Genomic DNA, 8,449 nt, shown 5'->3' with positions numbered 1-8,449 from the left:
GATCTGGGTTTAATCCATCACCGTTCTTCATCCCCTTTTGTATCGCTTTGTTCGCCCTAAGTGTGGCAGGGTATGCTCAGACGTGAGTCCCTTGCTCACTTGGCCACTGGATTCAAGATAGCCTGGCTGATGAGGATTATGAATCCGAAACCGGTCCCAGGATGCTTGTTTCCGGTCCATGGAAGACATGGCTTGGCAGTTCGGGCTGGACTGTTCCCATGAGGCACAGGGTCAGACTGATTTGCATATAGCCATGTCTGAAATGGGGTGGCTGAGTGGGCTAAAGAATGGTGATGGATTAAACCCAGATCAGTTGACTGGGGGTGAGTGTTTGATTTGCTCAAACGCTCCGTCCATCATCCCCTTTTGTATCGCTTCATGTTTAATAAGCTGTACTACCCGCGATTTGAGGGGGACCGGGAATCATTAGACCTATGATCATTATTGTCTGTGGTGGTTTGGGGATGAGGAGAGGGCATTGCTATGGTTATTGGGGGTATGGGAAGTCATTTAGAGGTTGTTTATTGTCCCTTGAGGAAATGTATCTGCCCTTCTTTATCATTTCATGGACAATTGAAAAATGGTCTATGTCGATAAAAACTTATTCACACCTTAAAAAGTGACAAACTCCTATGGAATTTAGTCTCCTGTGGGTGTAGCAGGTTTCATTTAGATTCATCAAGATGGGGCAAAGGTAAAAGGCGTCGCAAAATGTCATCATGCTATTTAATGAATCTGCATAAAATTTCACAGGATATCAGCAAGTTAACATCAAGGCGCTCAACACAACTCTAGGAAAAAATCAGAAAACCATCTAAAATTGAATGCCCTCAAAACCGAATTCCTCCTAATCGCTCCCCCTGCCCAAGTACCCACAGTGCAAGACTGGATCAAACACCTTACTGCCTCAACTGCCAACCTCTCATCGTTGACTCAGTGAAATCACTGGAAATTACACTGGACAGAAACCTTAATATGCAAACACATCAGCAATGCAACAAAAGGAGCAAACTTTCAGATACATACTTTGAGAAATCGGAAACCTTTCCTGCCGGAAAAGGACTTCAAACTCGCAGTACAAGCTCTAGTCATCCCAAGAATTGACTACAGGAGTGTCTCTCTCTGCGGCTTGCCCAGAGCTGCAACGGCCCCTCTAAGAGCCTCAATCAATGCAGCAGCAAGACTTATCACTGGCTCCAAAAGAAGCGCCCACATATCCCCTGACCTAAAATCCCTTGATTGGCTACCTTTTGAATCCAGAATTAATCTGAAAATAGCATGTATGACACACAAAGCCATTCACCACAACGCCCCTAGCTATCTGGCACAGAAACTGACGCCCTCATGTGGGGTCAGATTCTTAAGAAGTGCTAAAAACATTCTACTGAAACCGCAAAGATTCAACAAGAAGAAAACATATAACCGAACCTTTTCAGGGATGGCGCACAGAATATGGAATGCTATACGCCCAGACACTAGACTTAATCCCTCTACGGCATCTTTCAAAAAAGAAGTGAAATCGCTTTGCATGGCTAAATTCACTTGAGCATGGACTACTATTATTATGCTACCCAACGTATCTTCCACATGGAATCTTATAAGTCTACTGTTCAGCCAGGTTTCCTGGATATTGTAGCTATATTTTGCTTGATATACATTGAACGTTGTGTTATGTACCTTATACCCATGTATCTATGATAGGATGTTTGTACTTTAATTGATCAGCATTGAACCTTATGTTATTTACTCTGTATTTTTGTAATTAAAACACTTACCTTGTTAAGAGCTCTGATACCCGCAAGGGTCTGATTCGCGCTATATAAAACATTCAAATAAATAAATAAGCTCAGTGCATGCATCTCAGATTACTTGCAAATCTGTGTGACAATGTTAAAGAGTCATTTTAGATAAAATACCCTTGAAGTAAAAGAGTCATTTTAGATAAAATACCCTTTGTATTGCCGCACAAGTCTTGCGCTACATCTTTAGGTGTTTTTGCCCAGAAAGCTTTTAATTCCGTGAGAGAGTAAACTCGCACCCAGTTCCAGTAGTCCTCAATCAGTGTACAAAGTGGATGAAATTGCCCACCTCTTCCCTGAATTTTTTTTATCTTCTTCTAACCATTGCCAATGCAGACTTTCTCACACTTCTTAAAAAATGAAAGTATTAAAATACCCAAAACATAACCAAGCATAGTTGGGGTATTCCACCAACGAATATCATGTGAGGGACAAGCACAGGGGTCAATTCCCTTTGGCTGATGCTGGACAGGTCAGATTCATGAGGGGCCTTCAGAGAGAAGGTCCCAGCTATGTGCAGTCACTTTTTAAGATGTTTGAAAGGAGCGGTGGATGCTGTCTTCTGCATAGATAACATTATACAGAAGCAAAGGAATCTCCCTTTAATGGCGCTTTCAAGACGTTGTTCTCTTCAAAGCTTCACTCAGCAAATATATTGTACTAACTTAAGCAATAGTAGTGGAAAAAAATATTTGTACGAAACATTATTAATGGAGGTGGCTGGCTAGATATATGGACCTATTGAGTACATATGATTTAAAATTAGACCTGCAGTTACTCACATCACATCGACATTGCCTGGATACAGTTGCAACTACATCCTCTAATTGTTATCTTTGTGTGGCTTGGTCAGATCATTGTGGAGTTTCTTTCTTTGGCGATGGTTTGGGATGTAAAATACAGAGGGACAGATTTACAAGCCCCTTTCGCCACTTTTGCGTCACTTTTAACATGGGAAAATTGACGCAAAAGTGGACAAGTGACTTGTAAATCTGCCCCAGAGTCCTCCTATAACATTAAATGGTTTTTTTTGGTTTTTATATAGACAAACATACAGAGGTATACCAATATAAAAATTACAACAAAGTTTTCAAACGTTTTCAAAAGCTGACTTTTCATTGTCATAGCGCCATATAGTTTTTAAACAATAGACAATAGGAAATAAGAAGAAAAAAAAGAAAGAGAGGGAGATAGCCAAAGCAAAGCAAAGACAAGTGGTTTAGAAAGCATCTACAATTATCATTAAGTTCATCTTACATTCAGGGCTTGCTTTTCTAGCTCAATCCTTCCACCCAGTCTTTGAGCGGACTCCATATCTTTAGCCCGTTTGCTCGCCCTTTCCTTCCTTTTTGTGCATAAAGTGCATTTTCCAGGTTAAAGATATGTAAGAATCGAGCTTTCCATTCCCCAAAGGTTGGGTATAGAGGATCTAGCCAAGCTGAGGCGATGCATAATCTGAGCACAGACATAGCTACAAATACCAGCTCTTCCCCAGAGTCTTCCTGTGCGGTAACACCTAGTAACATAAGCTGAGGAGTCAGCCGAACTTCTCTTTTTAGCACAAAGTGCAAAAACCCTGAAACCTCGCCTCTTAATGTGTCCAAATTAGAACATGTAGCAAAAATGTGGATCATGTCCACCCCATGGCTATTACACCTAAAGCAGTGGACGCCTTCAGTACTACCCCATTTGACGATTTTTGCCGGAGTAATATATAAATCATAAAGAGCCTTGAAATGTTGGGCCCGTAGACTCGCCGTGCAAAGTACCACATTCGCCATTTCTATTGATTTGTGGAGACACGAATCTACAACGTGCCACCTAGCCTGCCATTTCAACGAGTGCTTTTCAATATCGTCGTTTAACCCCTCGAGCAAAATGCTATAGACCAATGTGATTGACGAGCCAGGTGTGCCAGTAAGGGCTTCCAGCAATGGAATCACTGAAAACCCTGATATCCCACCCACTTTCTTAAGGAGAAAGTCCCTTATCTGTAAAAACTTTAAAAAGTCCCGGCGATTAATGTTAAATCTGGCCATAATTATATCAAACGAGCAATGTGTTCTCCAACCAATAGGTCGGCTATCCTAAAAACCCCTGCATTCCCCCACCTCTGGAAACATTTGTCAGCCAATATTGCCGGTATCTGATTATTATCTATTAATGGGGTATATCTACTAAATCTGCCAAGCCCTATTTTTTTTCTTGTCCAGGCCCAGTTTCGATATGCTGCTAGAAACGAAGTCTTTTTAAAGTAGTTGGGCTCGTATATTTTTAGCAAACAGCCATTAGCACGTGAACCAATCAGGTTTTCGAATATAGAGGGCACATAGTTGGAATCAGTATCTCAATTTTCCATGATGCCAAACAAAGATCGATAATATTTTAGAGAAGCCGCTAAATAATATAACTTAAAGTTAGGTAAACCAAGGCTGCCCCTCTCCATAGGAAGAGATACAAATATATTAGATCTGCGTGTCCGCTCATAGGACCATATAAATCTGGCTATCTCCCTTTTAATCTGCTTAAACCATGCATTGTGAATTTCCAATGGAATAGTGCGAAAAATATATAATAGTTTAGGCAGAATCACCATCTTAATAAGATTACATCTGCCAATCATTGACAGCTTTAGATTGTCCCAGCGGCACATATCGGTCTTAATTTTACCGTTTATAGGGGAAAGATTTGCCTCTATAATAACCTCAACTTTGGCTCTTATTCGTATACCCAAATATGTAGCCTCTTCTACAATCCTACTATCTACAGTAGAAATATGTCTATTAGCTAAAATCTGGGTTTTTTCCCTATTCAGAACAATAACCAAAAAACGACCCAAACTGCTCAGCCAATGTCTCGGCTTCGGTCAGAGCACTCCCCAACTCAGACGTAATTATGACCACGTCATCAGCATATGCCAATAATTTTGTGTCTCTACCATGTAGGCTAAGCGGGGAGATATTCGCAGACACCTCGAGATGCCTCAGGAAGGGATTCATATATAACGCAAATAACAGGGGGGAAGATGGACACCCCATCTCGTGCCTCTAGCGATCACAAAAGGCTCTGACTCACCTCTCATAATCTGTATCCATGCTGTAAGTTTATGATACAGAACCTGCATAGCTTGAATAAACCCTGAGCCTAGGCCATTAGTTTCCAGACATCTCCCAAATTACTACATGACACGCGGTCAAATGCCTTTTCGGCGTCTAAAAAGGCTGCCACCATAGGTTTCCTTAAAATGTCTGCTGCGTCGAATAGCGAAATAAGCCGCCTAATGTGATTGTCCGTTCCCCTACTCTGAATAAAACCGTTCTGCCATGCTGACACTAAATGCTGCATAACTTTATTCAAGCGTGATGCAAAAATCTTTGAATATAATTTCACATCACTATTTAGCAATGTTATTGGTCTGTAAGACCCAATATTCAAAGAATCCTTCCCTTTCTTCAAAACAAAAACTATATTTGCCGACTCCCATGATACCGGAGGGCTAGCCCCAGCCCTGACTTCTTTAAACAGATCCAATATTCCTTGGAAAATTTCCTTATAAAAGAATTGTTTTTAAATTCAAGAGGTATAGCGTCTGTACCAGTAGCCTTGCCAGAATAAAGATCTAACAGTGCCCTCTGTAGCTCTACTGGAGAGATTTCAGAACCCAGAAAAAGAGCCTCCTCCTGTGATAGTCCCGCCTTTGGTGGAAAGTCAACCTCATAAATAATCTCATCTTCAGCACACGGGGCTGCCACAGTATAGAGTACCCCATAATATTCTTTAAAGGCTTCTCTGATCTCGGTGGCATCGGACAAAATATCTCCCTGCATATTCCTAATTTGTTTTATGTGCCCCGCAGCAATCTGTTGTCTAGACCTGACCGCCAATAATCGCCCACTGTTTCACTATACTCATGACAATGTTGTTTATTAGCGAGGTACTTGCTGGCCACTTTATTTAAATAAAAATCATTTAGGGCAGCTTTAGTCACCATAATTGAATCTGAGATTATAGAGAAATCCCTACCATCATTAACGTCCGAGATTAACTCAGTCTCCAAACGAGCTAGTTTCTGATAATGATGTTTAATTTGATCAGCACTTTTATTTTGTTTATTGAGGCTAAATCTCAAAGTCTCCCCTCTAACTGAGGTTTTAAAGGCATCCCATACCATTCCTTGGTGTGCAGTGTCTTTATTAAACGTGAAGAATTCGCAAATCCACCCTCTCATATAATTTACATAGTCCAGATCCAGAAGAAGTGCTCTCTCAAAAGTCCATTGTTTCTGTGACCTAATTGCCCCTGCTAAAGAAAATTGATACACTACTGGGTTGTGATCCGACATAACCCTAGGAAACAATTCGATTAGAACCTCCTTAAAAAGAGACGGCGAAACCAGAAAATAATCTAGCCCAGCAAAATTTTGATAGGGGGCCTAATAGTATGTATATCCCGGGTCAGTGACCCTCAGGTTAGACCATGCATCAATCAGGCCTACATCTCTTAATAAATCCTTCAATGCCCTACGAACTTGCGGCTTGCGAGTTGCGCTAGCTGCCCCGTTTCCCACCCTGGATCCATTCAGATTTAAATTCCCACAGACCAAATAAGGAGGGGGCCAGGAGGGGAGCTCGATGGATAAGTAGGTCAATACTGAGGGATCATCCACGACGGGAAGCATATACTGAACACAATATGAATGCCCCAGCCCCAGACTTAATTTCCATAATTATCCACCGTCCATGCTTATCAACGATCTTTCTGTCACAAATAATATTTTTATCTCTAGACAAAACTGCAACTCCCTTAGTCCTGACATCCTGAGTCGTATGTGCAATCAGCTTAAACCCTATAGTGTCGAGTATTTTATAATCTTATAGACTATATGCGTCTCTTGGAGACACACCAGATCTGCTCGTAAAGCTTTAAGATCTTCTTGTACCCTTCTTCTTTTACTCCCATCATTAAGGCCACAGATGTTTATGGTGGCAATACAAATTTTAGCCATTATTCCTTAAAAACAACAACCTACAAAAAATCCCCGCACAATTAAACAGAGGCTTTCAGGCAACCCCACATGTGATGCAGATTGAATTTCAAAATAACCCCGAATCATTAATCTGGCACCCTCAGACAAACAAAAAATCAGACTGAAAAATACAGCTTCATTCACCTGTATATTATTCTCACCTCTGAGACCAAAACCAAAAAAACCTTCACACACCCCTCGTCCCCCCTAGACCTCCCCCCCACCCCCTCCTCCCAACCCCCCTCCTCCCATTCCATGAAAGCTAACAGACCTCCCAGGTCTGAGTGATGGAGAAAGCACACAGCGCCACGGTGATCCCCCTTCCCCACCCACACGGAAAAGAAAAACAAAATTAGAGAGGAAAAGCCTAGAGAACCCCTAAATAAAGCCAAAGCTATTTATAATCATTCTTACTCCTTTCGTTTCTCCCCATGAACCTGGTCGAGATACTCCTTGGCTAGAATTTCAGAAGTAAAAAATCTGACGGCCCCTTTAACAATCGTTTTAAGCCTTGCTGGGGCCAGTAGACAAGCTTCAAACCCTGCATCCTGAAACGGTTTCATTAATTGCCGCGTACGCCACCTCCGCTCCATGGTTATGTGACAGAAGTCGGGGCGTACAAAAAAGGAGATGTCCTTAAACTGCCTTCTGGCCTCGGGGCGAGCTTTTTCAGAGATGGACTGCCTAAGTGCAAAGTTTCCCAAAAATACCAGAATTACCCTAGGCTGAATTGTTTCTCTATTTGACACCTTCTGGCAAAGAAAAGGGAATCTATGGACCCTCTGAATTTCTCGCTCCCAGTCCCAAACGTTGAGCTCCGGAAAAGATTCTCTGAATAGACTAAGCATAAAGCCCCGGATATCATCCCCTTCAATGCCCTCCTTAACACCCAAAACTCTTAGATTGTTTCTACATTGGCGGTTCTCTAAGTCCTCGAGCTTCCACATTACATCAGATAGTTGGGCTTCATGAGTCTTTGTCTGCTCCTTCACCACCTCCAGATCCTTCTCGACTGCCACAGTTCTAACTTCCATAGCATCCAGCCTTTTACAAATTTCTCCCCAGGTACAGCCTACTTTCCGAATGGCTCCCTCCAGTTTTTTTGTACCTTGTCTTGCCTTTTTCCCATCTGCTCTGGTCTCTGCGCGATGCTCTTTAATGGTCTCCAGAATAAGACTTGCCAATGATAGTTCCTTTGGGGCAGAACAATCGAGATGTTCCAGCAGGGAAGGATCCGCACAAGCTGCAGCCGATCCTAAAGGGGGAGCAAATCCCGCATCTGAGTAGTCCCATTTCAGTCCAGAGGCTCCACTGTTCTTTTTTTTCCGTATTCCTTTAGACTTTAGAGGCCCTCCAAGATTTTTTAAGTTGCCTCCGAGCTGTATCGGGGGCTTCCACTGTGCTTGACCCCGAGGTAATACTACTGTGCTCAGAATCAGAGTAATCCAGATTGGAGTCCGAGGTCCCTGAATGGGAGTCTTCTGTCAATGAAAAAAAAATTGTCTGGCCCATCCGAGATAACTCCTGAAGTATTCTCTTTTCTAGGTAGTTTATCTGTGTCTTTGTGGTCTCCCTGAGCTGACAATAAACATGGTGCCTCAGCCTCGGGTGGAGAGATAATAGA

Source organism: Lissotriton helveticus, chromosome 2_2 (assembly GCF_964261635.1).
Source record: "Lissotriton helveticus chromosome 2_2, aLisHel1.1, whole genome shotgun sequence".
Lineage (NCBI taxonomy): Eukaryota > Metazoa > Chordata > Amphibia > Caudata > Salamandridae > Lissotriton > Lissotriton helveticus.
The sequence above is the reverse complement of the archived record's forward strand: the minus strand, read 5'-3'. Positions refer to the sequence as shown.